This window comes from Cetorhinus maximus, chromosome 11, assembly GCF_964194155.1.
Source record: "Cetorhinus maximus chromosome 11, sCetMax3.hap1.1, whole genome shotgun sequence".
Lineage (NCBI taxonomy): Eukaryota > Metazoa > Chordata > Chondrichthyes > Lamniformes > Cetorhinidae > Cetorhinus > Cetorhinus maximus.
Genome location: NC_135889.1, coordinates 97,444,097 through 97,460,377, shown reverse-complemented (window position 1 = coordinate 97,460,377; position 16,281 = coordinate 97,444,097). Strand labels below are relative to the sequence as shown.

The 16,281-nt window shown below is 42.1% G+C and overlaps 1 protein-coding gene and 1 long non-coding RNA gene across 2 annotated transcripts in view; one reads left to right on the top strand and one right to left on the bottom strand.

Annotated features, from left to right (window-relative positions):
• The window catches only part of LOC144686788 (low-density lipoprotein receptor-related protein 1-like), a 1,926,687-nt gene that overhangs the window by 353,115 nt on the left and 1,557,291 nt on the right, over positions 1-16,281 (top strand). The gene's annotated exons all lie outside the window — the stretch shown is intronic.
• LOC144686789 (uncharacterized) lies at positions 3,362-12,730 on the bottom strand. The gene is made up of 3 exons (XR_013577991.1): positions 12,573-12,730; positions 11,804-11,899; positions 3,362-3,993 (listed from the first exon to the last, which is right to left on the bottom strand). It is a non-coding gene; the product is annotated as an uncharacterized LOC144686789 (long non-coding RNA).

Below are 16,281 nucleotides of genomic sequence, written 5' to 3'. Positions count from 1 at the left end.
AAAGAAGGCAGCGACTCGATGGGCCGAAGGGCCTTTTTCTATGCTGTAGACATCAATGACTCTACGGGCAGAATTTTGTGGCCCCGTTTCGACGGGGACAGGGCTGTAAAATGCGGCGGGCCGTTATAAATCCCATTGATGACGGCGGGAAAGTAAAATCCCGCTGTGGCAAAATTCTGCCCTATGACTCTATGACATTGCTTCTGTTGCATAACTCAGCAACAAAAAGATAACTAATTTTTCATTTCACATTATCCCATTCCCAACATCCATATGGCTGCAAATTTAACTTACAACTGGATTTATATGGGTATGGAAACAGATTTTTGTTGTGAACACAAGTTTGAAATGTTGCAAGAGATCCCAAATTGTAGCACTGATAATGTAATCGCTTGACGACTGCAATGATTTTTATTGAGATAAGTAAGTAAAGACATATAGCCCAAGGGAACGGCAGTTTCCCTGAACTTCTGTATTCAAAGGTTAAAACTAGTATTAATGGTGATCGCACACTGTGAGGGGTGGAAAAAAAAACACAATTGTAAGTATGTAATTCAAGTGCCTTAGGGCAAATGCAATAAAACGAGCCACCAAAAACACATAATATGGCTTGCTCAGTAGCTGGACTGCTCATCTCAGTAAATTTCAGTATATCCTCAAAATATTTTCTACTAGCTTCTGGCATTTATGGTTATTTATTTTGTAAGAGCTAAAAAGAAGCTTGGATTTTCTGATTTGTCTATTTATTCTCTCAAGGTCAATAAATTATACTCTTTCAATGTTATTACACCAGTTAAAGGTTTCGCAGATTTAACATGAAAACGAAATCCTCTTGACATTGAGGAGGTTAACTACTTGATGTATGTTTTTCAACCAGAAAATAACAAAATAGAGGCAGATTCTAATTGGATTACAAAATAGAATATATAAAGATTAGTGTTGTAAAGGTTCATTTGGTATTTCACAGGCAGGACTGGAGGTTTGTACGGCTGAACATAAACCGTTTATTGGTAACTCATAACGATGTGCATATCCAAGGTACTGCCATGTACAGGTGCTGTCCCCACGCTGGCTCTTTCCAGACCCCGCTGCACAGCCTACTATCATGTGACTTTCTACACCATACCCTGGGCAGTACTGATCTCCAGTCCCACATTAACCCTTGCTCTGTTAAGCATCCTTATACGATATGACAATGGCATGCTGCTGTCCTGTAAAGGCATATTACAACAGTTAGCTGCAAATACAATCAGCAACTATGGTTTCTTGAGAAGAAACAAGAATTGGGGAAGCCTTGCAAAACTGCAACTTGGGAGGCTTTGGATGGTATCAGAAATGGCCAAAAATGAAGCACAAATATCGTGTACAGCCCCTAAATTCTGCTTGCGTACCTCCCCAAATATTATTGTTCTAATTTTTTGCATGTGTTTACATATTATAATGTACATTTATAAAACATTTATAATTAATTTATAATATTTTTTTTAAAAATGCTAATCCATTGAAAGTTCTCGTTGTGTTTTGGGAGTTCATCATTTGTATTATCATTGCTCACTATAGGTTTGGGGTTAGGGCCATGGTTTTTTTCAGGTAACTTGTCTTCAATTTATCCTGGAAAATACAATAAAGGTCATGATCAGTCACAGACAGTTTTAGCCGGGGGAATTGATTTTGGCGTGTGCTTGCTGTTGTGAGTTTTGTTATACATATACAATTATATTTTAGGGAATTGGGATTATTAGAATGGTAATTCCTTGATTTGAATTGCAAAGGCCCAACTGTCTGCTACAAATGAGAGGTGCTGAGTTCACCAAATCCCAACTGGCAGATCTGCTGTGCTTTTTTAAGTGTTGCATATCCTCACAGGATTTTGCATGCTGATTGTTTCACATTCATCGTGTTTCACTGAAGCTCTGTAATTCAAACTACAATCTTTCTGTAGATTAACTGTGGACACTCCGAATGGTCCTAAAATTAAAATGCACATAAAATACTTCACTTCAACTCCAAATATATATCAGAACTAGTGCGGTCTTCATGTCCATTAGAATGAGCCTGTTTCAGACCTGAAAGGCAGAATTTTATGGACTTGCGCCAGTGGGTTTGCAGGTGGATGGGGTCCTGTAAAATTCTCTGGGCGCCCTACCTGCCATCTTTCCATTTCCCCCCCAACCTGTCTACAATTTTATGGGAGGTGTGAGAGGCCGAGTGTGCCCCACCCACCCTCATCCCAATTGAGGCTGTGAGGTGGCTGCTTTTCATCCAGCCTCAATTTTTGAGGCCAGCAAGAAGAAGTCAGGGTTGGTGGGGGGGTGGGGTGCAGTTTGGTGGTGAGGGGTGGGTGCTGGCAGGTTAGCCTGCTCAAGCTTCAGGCAGGAAAGGAGGGGGCCCTTCATCACTGGCTCCGTCACCTTACAACATCAGCTCACATTACGCGCCCCCCCCCCCCCACCCACTCTTCACTAATGTCTGTTCCCCACCCAGATGCTCCCTCCCTGGCTTCTCCATCAAGACCCCCATCATACCTCTTCCCCTACCCCTGGTGCCTTCCCTCCAAACCCTGCTGTAACATCCCCCACACCTACCTCCATCCTGGTACTGGCATTTAGAATTGTGAAACTGCCTGAGTGTCAAGGAGTGGCCACTGCTCCTAGTGGCACTGGTAGGACTACAGAACTGACGTCCAATGCGATTGCCTGGCAGTTCTCTGAGGTGGGTATTCCTCCCGAGTGAGGGGCGGAATTCCCACCCCAAGCTAATTTTTGCACTTCAGAGCATTAAATGGCTGCAGGACAGCTGACATCAGCAAGGTTGCATTCCCCACTGAACCTACCAGTGGCAGGAAACCCCACCACCTATTAAATTCTGCCCGAAATAAAAACAGAAAATGCTGAAAAAGATCAATGTTCAGGCAGGACCTGTGGAGAGAGAAACAGAGCAATGCTTTCAGATTGATAACCTTCTGTGGGAACCTTCATCTGACAAAGGATAATTGACCCCCTCCCACCACAGATGCTGTCTGACTGGCAGAGTGTTTCCAGCATTTGCTGGAAATACATTTTGTATTAATATTTCAGATCTACCTTTAGAAAGTAGGATGGATAGAAAAAGAATAATGTTCACAGAGGGAGTGATAAATTCGTGACAAATCTATGGACACTGAGTTCTGCAATGTTAATACCAAAATTCTAACTGATTGTATATTTGTAGAAAAAATACTTTTTAAAAAGTAATAGTTTTGAGCAATGCAAGGTCTAAGCTTATAACAAATCATTTTTTTGCAGTTAAACAATGTTTGTGGCATTTTTTTGGTCATACAATAAATACAATCAAATATTGCAATTAAATTTTACTCAAACGTCATACGAAAACCTTGTTTTTATTTGGTGTTAAAACAAGGTGCAGACATTTCCCTGCCAATTTGTCAGATGAACACACTAAAAGAAATAGATCATATATAACACACACACAATCTTCCATGAATAGTTTATTACCGTGTAAGAAAAACATTGCCCCTCTTTATGAATCATTTATGATTAGAACAGCTGGAGCTTAATAAAAATGTCAACTGTTAAAAATGCATTGAGTAGCTGGCATCACCGCACTTAAGTCATGGATTTTCAATTTGTACACGAAATTAGGCTAACAGTAAAAGGTTATCCATATTGTAACACATATAACAAGTCACGGAAATGTCTTCCATCAATGACAGACATTTGCTGTTTTTGTAGAGGATCCAGTCAAACTGAAATCCTAACAGAGCCAAACATTTCAACCAACCAATATGTGGGATTAATGTCATCAGTCTTCATCTGAGCCGCTGCATGGAGGGTCCCACCATAGGATTAAAGCAATACAATTCTCCATCTCCCACAGATTGAGTTGCACTCCTGCTGGTCAGACTTTCCAGTATTGATGTCAGAAACTGTTTTGGAAACCCCCTGTCCACTCATCTGCTCTGCAGAATTGAAGACATTTAGCAATAATAATTGCCTTTTAAAAAAAAAGGAAGATAAGGTAAAGGGTTAGAGAATTGGGGGAAAAAAAAGCTAGTTAATGCCAAGACTGGGCTGTGATAAACAGATAATATATTATCTGCTGAATAAAAATCCTCTTTTATATGTTTTGAAAAAAAAAACTGGTGACTAGTTGAAAGCGTCACTTTCTTCATCAACCAAGGACCACATGGGTCAGAATGAATCTGAATCGTTTTCTAAAGTCCTTGACACAGCAGGCATCAGCCTGAGTGACCTAAACCTTTTTCTCTTTGCATTTGTATTTCTATTGTTACATGCAAATTTATACTTTTTAGGCAAAAAAAGGTGAGCAGCTACCTTACATACTATATCGGTCAACCATGAATGCAGGGGTACAAAATCCCACCATGACAGTGCGTTGGCAAATAAGCTTTGGGAAGCAATAAAAAGGCAACAAATGTTATCAGGAGTCCAGCCAGAAGAATATGTACTCAGTGCTTTGCTCTTTCTTTGTTTTTCCTCTCTCCTTATACCGGGAGTATTCTTCAATGTTCTTTAAATGTCCGTTCAAGCGTTGTTAGCTGTCTTAAGTGAGTCAATATGCAATGAATAACTGGTAAAATGGAAAAATTGCCATTTGACATATATTGGATATTGCAAGCTTTAAGAAACAGCTATGTTTGCCGTTCAGAACATTTTGTTAGATTAAACAAAAGTTTTTTTTTCCATTTGCTGTGCACGTGTGAGCACTTTCCAAGGATAATCATACTACTTGATGCATGTTATTGTAAGGACAGTAGTATTTTGACCCAATCAAGCCTAAATATTCATTAGCCAGAAGAGCTTGAAATTGCATGGACATGATTCCCTCCAGGTTCCTGCCCACCCCAACCTCTCAGCGATTTCACATTGGGGCGGGCAAGGCCTCGGGCAGGAAGCCTGCTCTTGCCCCAGTGAGGCTCTTAGGTGGCCAATTAATGGCCACTTAAGGGCTATTTCTCTCCCAGCCTCACCTTTTAGGCTGGCAGGTGGATTGAAGCTCCCTGGGGAAAAGCCAAAAATAAAGTTAGATCTCGGGAGGGAAGGAGTGGTGGGGGCATCTCCATCAGAAGCCCCCTTCCAACTGGATGCGCCCTCCTGTTAAGGCCTGGCGACCTCCAGACCCCCCTCCCGCCACCCCACCACCCCCAGCCTATCCTCCAAGACCTTGATCACCCCCTCGCGATTCCCCACACCTTCCCCACCCTCCCCACCCTGGGACCCCTGACAGTGACCTGGGTCTCTGGTTCCCAGGACTTTGACTCAGACAACTCTGTGCAATTCCTCTTCCGGCCACTACAACATTGTTCCTGCATGGACTGGAGAGCTGCCGGCCAATCCGATTGTCTGGCAGCTCTCCAAGGTGGGACTTTCTCCCGAGTGAGGGATGGCAGTCCCGCCTACGGCCAATCAAGGCTGATTTGAGCATAAAATATGTGGGGCAGGCAGAGATGGCGGGGATGTGTTTTCCATCGACTCTTCAGATGGCAGGGGCCGAGCCGCTGTCATCCTAAAAATTCAGGCCATAGAGTTTTAGTTTTCTTTTGTGTTCTGTCTCAGTGATGCATCCAACTGCCTCTCATCCTACAACTGTGGTGACATCCATTGCATCAATGAACCTCATCCAGAGAGCTGGATTTCAAAATGTCTTAGTTTTGCATTTCTCTTTTCTTACCCATCTGTCACCTTCTTGTTTACATTTTGTAACAACACTAAATTAAATTCACCAGTGACTAATTACGTTTGAACCTACTGTAGGTAATTTCTGTTGTGCTGGCCATAAAGTTTGAGATCCTAGAAACATTTTCCTTCCAAGTCAAATTGGTGTAAATCCATGTAATGCTCTGTCCGCATTGTCATTAAGTGGGTTACGCAGACTCCTCGTGACTGGCAGAAATATATTTTATGTGCTACTTCTGCTCCACATTTTCTCATAGAAGCTGTGGCTCAGTTCCAATGTGACACATGTTGTAACATTCAAGCTGAGCACATCAAAGTCATTGCAAGATGAGATCTCCATGGCTGCCTTTTCTCTTGAAGAAGTCCCATTATTTCCTGAGCATTGGGCAGCATCTCCTAACAGTTGTGTGTGTCAAACTGATGGACTGGCAAAAGCAGAAAGCAATTAAAAGAATTTCAATAACCAGGATGAAAGGAATGGGATGTGGAAACTTACTGGCAGGTTAATTGGGCAGCAGTGAAGGTGTGGAAGCAGGCAAACCAAGCAACAAAGCAGAATGGAGACTAGAGGTAATGGAGAGGCAGAACAAATATGAAGAAATGGCCATTCAGCAGGAAACAAGAAATACAATGAACAAAGAAAGCACAGTTATATAAAAGCAAAATACTGTGGATGCTGGAAATCTGAAACAAGAACAGAAAATGCTGGAAAAACTTCCACTGATTTTTATTTTTATTTATTTTCATTTTTATTCATTGTTCTATCCACACCTTTTATCCTATTTTCAATCTTTTTTCCCACCACCGTCCCCTCCCCCACCCCACCCCACCCCATCCCCACTAGGGCCATCTGTCACTTGTTCATGTTTTTCTTTCCAGAGTGCTTACCCGTGTCCTGCTATTATCCTTCTGACCTTAATGCCACCATCAGCACCTCCTTTAGCCAGTACCACTACCATTAGCACCCCTTTGTCCTTTTGTTCATGACATTTCTAGCAATCTCTCTTTCGCCCCCGCCTATCTCTGGCCTTCTATCCAGCTTCACCTGCTCCACCGCCCTTAAAAAGTATACATTTCATCACATTTTTACTTCTCTTTAGCTCTGAAGAAGAGTCATATGGACTCAAAATGTTAACTCTGTTTATTTTTCTCACCACAGATGCTGTTAGACTTGTTGAATTTTTGCAGCATTTTCTGTTTTTGTTAAAGAAAACACAATGTTAGAGATGGACCAATATTCATAAAACAAAAAAATGGAAGTCATCCAAATAAATTCAACGATAAGTAAAAAACATGACACATGGATTACCGAAGCAAAATTGGATCATGACACTATTAAGCAAAACAAATGAAAACAGAAATAACAGTAAATTGTTGGAAATAAATTATAGGTGCTTATCTTCCCTATAAGCAGGCTCTGTTTCCATAATAAGTGAATGGGCTAGAACATGGCAGATGGAATATAATGTGAAGAAATGTGAAGTTAGGAAAAACAGGCAGGATATTTCTTAAATGGTGAGAGGTTGGGAAGTGCGGGGTGTACAAAAGGACCTGGGTGTCCTTGTTATGAGTCATGAAATGTTAGCATGCAGGTGCAGCAAGCAATTAGGAAGGCAAATGGTATGTTGGCCTTCATCACAGGGGGATGTCTTGCTGCAGTTGTGTAGTGCCATGGTGAGAGGCAATATTCCATCTGGAGTATTGTGTACAATTTTGGTTCCCTTGTCTAAGGAGGAATATACTTGTCATAGAGGGACCCCTTATTTTTAAACTGTGACCCCTAGTTCTAGAACCTCCCACAAGAGGAAACATCCTCTCCACATCCACTCTCTCAAGACTGCTCAGGATCTTAAAGGTTTCAATCAAGTCACCTCTTACTCTTCTAAACTCTGGTGGATACAAGCCTAACCCATGCAACCTTTCCTCACAATACAACTCATCCATTCCTGTTATTAGTCTAGTAAACCTGCTCTGAACTGCTTCCAATCCATTTACATCTTTCCTTAAATAAGGAGGCCAATACCTTTACGCAGTACTGCAGATGTGCTTTCACCATTGCCCTGTACAACTGAAGCATAATCTCCCTCCTTTTGTACTCAATTACACTCACAATAAACAATAACGTTCTATTAACTTTCCTAATTACTTGCTTTAATTGCATACTAACCTTTTGTGATTCATGCACTGGGACACGCCGATCTTTCTGAATCTCAGAGCTCTGCAATCTCTCACTATTTAGGTAGCATGGTTTTTTATTCTTCCTGCCAAAATGGACAATTTCACACTTGCCCACATTATAATCCATTTTCCAGGGGAGAATTTTACCCCCATTGGGGGAGCTAAGCGGGAGCGGACACAGGCGGGCGCGCAGCTGATCATTGCCCGCAATGGGCTGCGCGCTGCCATTTTATGTGGTGGGCCAATTAAGGCCCGCCCAGCGTGACGCGCACAGTGCTCCCTGTGCGGGCGGGGGAAGGAGGCTGAGTCTGAGGAGGATGCATGAGCACAAAAGAGCATAGAAACCTCCCCGAGGCACGGAGCTGCCTCAGGGAGTTTAATTTCATTTTGAAAAAATTTAAATAAAGAGAAAAAGAAAATTTTAGACATGTCCCTTCATGTGACATTGTGCTGGGGCACATCAATGAATTTTAATTTAAAAAATTATTTGTTTTATAAAACCTTCATGAAGCCTCATCCCGCCCGTGGATGAGGTTTCATGATATATGCAAAGGGGGCTCTTCGCCTGTCCGCCAACCTTAAGGTTGGATGGGCAGCTCCGTTAATTATTTTAATTAGTTTTTAATTGGCCTTAATGGGCCGTTGACAGTTCAGCAGGCGTGCAGCCGACTCCGGTGCTGAAGGTCGGAATGACACGCAGTGACGTGGGGACACACGCCCGACGTCACCGAGCATCATTTTATGCGTCAGCGTGTGGGGCCTGCCCCTGCACGCCAACAAGAAAATTCTGGCCCAGATCTTTGCCCACTCACTTAACCTATCTATGTTATATTGTAGCCTCCTTACGTCCTCTACACAACTTATTTTCCTTCCTATCTTTGTGTCATTGGCAAATTTAGCAACCATACCATCTGTCCCTACACGCAAGTCATTTATATAAATTGTAAAAAGTTGAGTCCCCAACACTAATCCCTGTGGCACACCACTCATTACATCCCACCAACCAGAAAAAGACACATTTATGGCTGCCCCGTGTTTCCTGTTAGCTAGCCTATCTTGTACCCATGCCAATAAGTTACCCACTAAACCATCAGCTTTTATTGACCTCATTGAAACTTGCAGAATTGTTAGAGGGCATGATACGGTTTATGTAAGTAAAATGTTTCCCCTGGCTGGTGAATTAAGGCCCGCCCAGCATGATGCACACCTGGAAGTGCTCAGCACTACCCGTGCGGGCAGGGGGAGGAGGGAGAGTCGGGGTCTGCAGCTCCGTGCCTCAGGGAGATTAATTTCATAATGCAAATTTTTAATTAAGAAGGTAAAAGGTCATTTATACATGTCCCATCATCTGATGCTGTCACATGAGCTGGGACATGTTTTTGAAATGTTCGAAAAATATTTATTAATTTAATAAACCCTTCATGTAACCTAATCCCGCCCGTGGATGAGGTTTCATGAAAAACGCGAAGGTCTCTTGGGCTCTTCGCCTGCCCGCCAACCTTAAGGTTGGACGGGCATTCCTGTCAATTTCCTCAATTGGTTTATTAATGGCCTTAACAGGCCTTTGATAGTTCGACGGGCGTGCAGCCGGCTCCAGTGTGCGCCCACCGAGCGGAAGATCGGAACGACGCACGGTGACGTTGGGACGCATGCCTGATGTCACTGCGCGTCATTTTACACATTGGCACGCGGGGCCTGCCCTCACACCAAGGAAAAATTCTCCCCAGAGAAAAGCAAACAAAGTTAAAGAAAGAAAATAAAATATTAAAAAAGAAACAAATATAAAGGAAATACTTAAGGAGTAATAAAATGCACTTATGAAAGTCTGAACAAGACAAAAGAAAAAGAATGTATTGAAAAGAAAGCTATGACACAGATGTCATTTTCTACTAATTTGAAAAAAAAACACAGCTTTTGCTAGTGTTTGTTTCCCTGAGCTAAATGGTATTCTGCTGGAGAAAGGGTAAGTGGGTAACCTACTTCAAGATCTCCACCAAGATTTTCCTGACTAACTGATAATTGGTGGAGAAAAGCAGCCTGGAATTTATTTCCCCTTTGGTTTTTAACTTCTCAACTGTGAACAAGGCTTTGTCCTCCAAATCATGCTTTTTTCCAATGGCACAACTATAACTGAGAGCTTTTGGACACAACTTGACCACATCTCACCAACAGTATATGGTGCAAGGTCAAATTTAATTAAGTATCAAATTCATCATCGAGGAACAATAGCATATTAATGGATAAAGTGTATGGTATTAGTGTCTTGGTACTTCACATGTCTACATAATCACACATTAATCTGAAATCAATAACACATGGTTAAAGGAAGTCTCAGATCTACAGGGAATTTAAAGTAGCAATGTAAAGGCAAGTATTCCAACAACAATAAATTATATTTATATAGCACCTTTAACATAATAAAAATGCAAAGGCACTTCATAGCAGCATTATGAAACAAAATATGACACCTGAGCAACATGAGATATTAGATCAGATGGCCAATAATTGGTTGAAGAGGTAGGTTTTAAGGAGTGTCTTAATGAACAAAAGCGAGGTAGAGAGGCGGAGAGGTACAGGAAGGGTCTTCCAGAACTTGGGACCAAGGCAACTGAAGGCATGGCCAGCAAAGGTGGAGCGATTAAAATCGGTGATATTCAAGGGGTCAGCATTAGAGGAACACAGCTATCTCGGAGGATATCAAGCAAATATTATTTTCTCAGAAATTGGGAGAGATTAATTTTTACTGTCGAAGAACAGCTGCTGAGAAAAAATACCAAAGCCAATGGCTCAGGACAAAAAACAACTTGGAGTGTAAATATGATGATACAGATTTTAAATATGATGATACAGATTTTCACCACTGTATGCTTAACCAGGTGCCTTCTGAAAATTACAGTAGTCTTCAGCATTTAGGTATTACAAACTTGCAATATAGCGCTTAGTCTTATACAACAAGCATTTAATTAAAAGTGGTACCACATCAAAGTTGTTTTTATTTATGATGGGGCAACATGCTGCCAATTTTGGCTCTAATTATAATAAACAAAAATGCCTAAAATTACATGTATCCACAGCATTGGATACCTTGGTACAGCTGACAAAAACAAATTGCAAGTACTCTAAAGGGGTTTAAATTCCTAATTGGCGCATTGGGTAATCACTAATAAAATTATTTGTGAGCTATTTTAATACAGTATTTAACCTGTTTAAAATGGGGCACAGTACAATTTTATGAGATTATGTGAATGATTCACCTATTAAATACAATTAAACACTTAAGGAAGGTTTTACATTTCATGGACTACTCTCAGTTCAACACTTTCCTCGGGCTTTTTTGACCTTTGTGACTGTGTACATTACAGTCTTTAGGGGAATGTCACAGAAGTAGACACAATTCCACCCTTAATTTTTGGTAAACGGTCAATAGGAAATCAAAAAACCGCGTTTGTGACAATCAAGTTATTAATCTGTGAAAAGAGATTCCTTTATGTTGTTCATAGTTGTTAACATGGAAGCTGAATTACTAAATAATTAAACAACTCACCCTTTTTGATCCAATATTGCAAGAATTTAATAGCTCAGTGACCTTATAGCATTTAATCCTCCAACTAATCTGCTGTTCCAAGCTCTCTAAACTTAATTTACAAATTGCTCTTGTTTTACTATTTTCTTTTGCCCTGCTTCCTGTAGTGTATCCAGCAGACGATTCCTTTGTGATAATACCATTGCCAGTATATGATTCCCAATTCTCACCTGTCAGGTTCAACTGACATGTGCTCAGCCCAAAGCCAACAAACAAACTGTGAATTTCATGTTGGTCTCAGACAATGCTAGGTAGTTTTTTTTTTCTCTCTCCCCTCGCCACATCTCCTTCAACCAAGCCTTTGGTAATTCCTCCTAACCTCTGCGTCCTTTTACCCTTCACTTACCTGTGAAGTATCTTGTGGCATTCTTCACGTTAAAACAACTCTGCAGAGCAAATAAAAACAGAGCATGCTAGAAATGTTCAGCAGGTCTGGTAGTACCTGTAGAGAGAGGAACACAGTTAACAGGCCGAATTTTAAATTCAGGTCAAGTTCGGATGGGAGGTGGACAGGCTCACAAATTGGCAACATTGGCTTCCCTGCCAATTCCCCCATCATAATCCCAAAAGTGAGCCATTTTCAAAGAGGCCAGGTCAGGGTCAGGTCAGCTGCCACTGGTAAGTGCTGGGTAGCCAATTATCTGCAAATTAATTTAAAGAAAGGACCTAATTTTTTTTTGCAATGACTGGGATTTCCAGTTGGTAATGCAGACAGCTCACATTGGCCTGCGCCACATGCTAGGCTTAGAACAGGAATGGGGGACCGCAATTATTAATGTGAGGCTCCCCCCACATCCATAATGGCTGCCAGGCCACAGCAGCATTGTCCCTTGGAGGGGCTGTCCCTCCATAATTGTGGCCAGGTACCCGTAGCTATTTCAGAAATTAACAAAACTTGCCTGGCTCTTTGCTGCGCTGCCTCCTTCTTCCGATCAGCCGATAGTGCTGCCGATCTGGGGGCATTGCAGGGTTTCTCATTGCCCCCCCCCCCCGAGTGATGGGAGCCCACCGTCATTCCTGATACAGCGTGGAATGAGCTTGCCATCCTAAGTGGCTCTCAATTTTAAAATAGAGGTGGGCTTGTTTATAATTAGCTCCCATGTCAGGTACCTGACCTCTGAATGAAAACTCAGTCCAATGTTTCAGATCAATGATCTTTCATCCGAACGAGATCCTGTTCAACAGGAATGGAAATCCTGGACGATTCTTCCTTTTCCCCTCTGTGGCCTGGAGTTGCTTCTCTAGCGCCATCTGTGCTGAGATCAGGAAATACAAAACAGACTAGAAATCAAACTTTAGATCTTCCTCTCTGTATGGCTTAGTTCCCACTGGACATTTAGCATTTGAACCACTGAAGAAGCTTATGCTTTATAAATTGTCAGTGCACCTAGAATTTGGACTAGCTGAAGCTGAGTCAAATTGTGTTTTTTTTTTTTACCACTAATTCAATGTGATTCTCTATTGTGTTCCAGTGCATGGTCCTGCCACTTACAATAAAGAACGTAACAACTTTCATTTGAGCCTCCATCAGCATGTATTCTTCCACCACTTTCAAAAATATATTACCCTAATTAAAGGAGCAGATTTACAAAAGGAAAAGATCCTCCCGAGAGTAGTCTTTTAAAAACGTTTTTAATATATCACGTTTTCTGAAGTTTAAATTAAAATCAGGAGGGAATCAATTTACTTGTGCAGCTGGTCTTGCCTCCCTTCTCTTTCAACAGTCAGCCTGTGGTGTCTGTCACAGTGCCTGCTACCTGAGAAATACGGCCTGAGAGAAAATGCAGCTGCACTCTGCTGAGATAATGCTGCAGCAAAATAAGAAATGCTGGTGAGATAGTAAAATTATCACTGTGTTATCATGCAATTCACATCTATACTTTTCTTTAGGCTATGATTCTTTATGGTAGAATCAGCAATGTTCTTGTACGCAACGCGTGTACGCATCCACCCACATGCGGTATATCCCTGCACTCTCAGTCACTCTCAAAACTGGTTCGTCAGTTCAGTGAAAGGTGGCAATAGCTGTAGGCACTACAGTGCGACCTTGAACAAGAGCACTGGGAGTGGGGTGAGTGAGGGAGTGAGGTGAAGAGAGGAAATAGGTGCTCCTTTGCTTTTCTAAGTTTTTCACCATGTAGGAATTGGTTCTTACTCCAATACAGGGGAAGAAGCTAGCTTTTGATGAGCATCTGGTGAGCACCAGGTAAATAGTTAAGGTCTTTTCCATTCCTAAAGTGAAAATAGTTTACAAATTGGTGGTATGGTTGATTATTGTTTTCCTTCTTTTATATATTTTAATTGATTAAAATAGTTAAGTAGTTAATTAAAACACATTAAGGATGGCAGAACAGGTGATGTGTCATGGCTGCAGCATGTGGGAACTTCTGGATGCCATTGTGATCCAGGGCAAACACATCTGCAGTAAATGTCTGTGGCTTGAAGAGCTCAGGTTCAGAGTCATTGAGCTGGAGGCTGAGCTGCAGACATTGCGATGCATGAGGGAGGGGAAAGTTACCTGGATACTTTGTGCCAGGAGGCGGTCACACCCCTTAAGATAAGATCTTCTGATTTGGTCAGTGGTCAGGGACAGGAAGTTGAGGCTGCAAGTGAGGCAGGTAAGGGGACCCAGAGGGTAGGAATGCAGGAGTTTCAGCCTTTATAATTGTCCAGGGCTGAGGTTCTTTCAGCTTGTTTGGATGAGAGTGGGGGCTTCAGGGTGGATGAACTGACTGGCCATAGCACTGTGGTACAGGAAGCCATTCAAGTGGGGGGAGTAAAGAGGAATGTAGTGGTACCAGGGAATAGTATAGCCAGGGGGATTGACACTGTTCTCTGCAGCAAAAAGTGAGAGTCCAGAAGGCTGTGTTGCCTGCCTAGTGCTAGGGTTCGGGACATCTGCTCAGGGCTGGAGAGGAACTTGGAATAGGAGGGGGAGGATCCAGTCATTGTAGTCCACGTAGGTACCAATGACATAGGCAAGACAAGGAAAGAGGTTCTGCATAGTCAGTATGAGGAGCTAGGCACCAAATTAAGAAGCAGAACCTCAAAGGTAAGAATCTCTATTATTACCTGAGTCAAGTGCAAATTGGCAGAGGGCGAATAAGATTTGAGAGATGAATGCGTGGCTCAAAAACTGGTGTGGTAGAAGTGGGTCCTTGTTCACGGGGCACTGGGAAAAGTGGGAGCTGTACTTTTGGAATGATCAACTCCTGAACTGTGCTAGGAACTGTGTCCTTGACAGGCGCATAGCTAGGGTAGCAGAGAGGATTTTTAACTAAATAAAAGTTGGGGCAAGGGATCACAATTGGGAAGATGTGGCAATTCAAAGAGTAGGGACATGGCAAAAGAGGAAGGTACTAATATGGGAAATGATAAACGGACAATGACAGGAAGGGATAGAGAGTATAAATCTAAGGATACATCAGCAGATAAGGCTAGAGGTTATAAAAATAATAGGAGGACAAAACCAAAGCCTCTGTATCTGAATGCATTCAAAACAAAACAGATGAACTGATAGCTCAAATGGAAATAAATAAGTATGATATGATAGCCATTACAGAGACGTGGTTGCAGCATGACGTAGATTGGGGCCTGAAGTTTGAAGGGTAACATGACATTTAGGAAGGACTGGAAGCTAGGAAAAAGTGGAGGGGTGGCTCTGTTAATTAATGATGGTATTAGCAGAATAGGAAGGGATGACCCAAATTCAGGAAACCAGGGGAAGAATTTTCCCCCCGTTGTGGGGGTTGTGCAGGGGCGGGCGGGAGCGAGCACGAATCTGATCAGCATCCCCTATCGGGTGCGTGCTGCCATTTTACGTGGGCGGGCTAATTAAGGCCCGCCCAGTGTGACGCACACCCAGAAGTGCTGTGCATCCCTGTGTGGGTGGGGGGATTACCTGAGTTGGGGCCTGCGCTCTTTCGTGCATGCGTGCAAAAGAGTGCAGAAATCTCCCTGAGACACGGAGGTGCTTCAGGAAGATTAGTTTAAGCTGTAGAAAAATGGTGGAAAAAAAATTTAAGGACATGTCCCCTCATGTGAAACTGTCAAATGAGTTGGGACATGTCCATTAATCTTTTCAAACATTTTTATTTAATTAACAAACCCTTCATGAATCCTTATCCCGCCCATGGATGAGGTTTCATGAAAAATGTGAAGGCCGCCTGGGCTCTTCACCTGCCGGCCAACCTTAAGGTTGGGCGGGCAGCATTCTTAATGACTTTAATTAGTTTAATAATGGGCCTTTGACAGTTCTACCCCTAGGTAGCAGCGATCATACTGTGATTGAATTTTACAAGAGCTTGGGTCTCTGGATTACTGGTCTAGTGACATTTCCACTATGCCCCCATCATCTCCCCCTATTGTGCCCGCTTGCCTTCGAGGAGGCTCTTTTGTTTTAAAAAAAATGCTTAACCTTAGGTGCAAGGACATGGATGGGCCTTTCAAAAACTACCTTCTCAAAACTTAATTTCTTAAGAAACTGACTGCCCTATAGCGGTGAAGCTGGTAAATGGTCCTGTATAGTTTTCTCAAGCATTTTCGAACATTTAATAGCAGTTTCCTCACAGGTAGTGGATTAGACTTTACTTTTGTTGTGACAGTCGATTTTCAGCTATATCAATACCACTGTGCCAGGTTACCACTCTTAAACATATCATTGAATATTCTCCAATGCAAAAGTTTATTGAAAGAAACTACATAGCATACTAAAGCACTGCTTGACTGCATTAGTTCATGGAAGCTTTTAGGCTCTTAAATGTACAATTGAGCTGACCAAAACCATGAGCAAATATATTTCTAGTGCACGTTTGAGTGCAATTT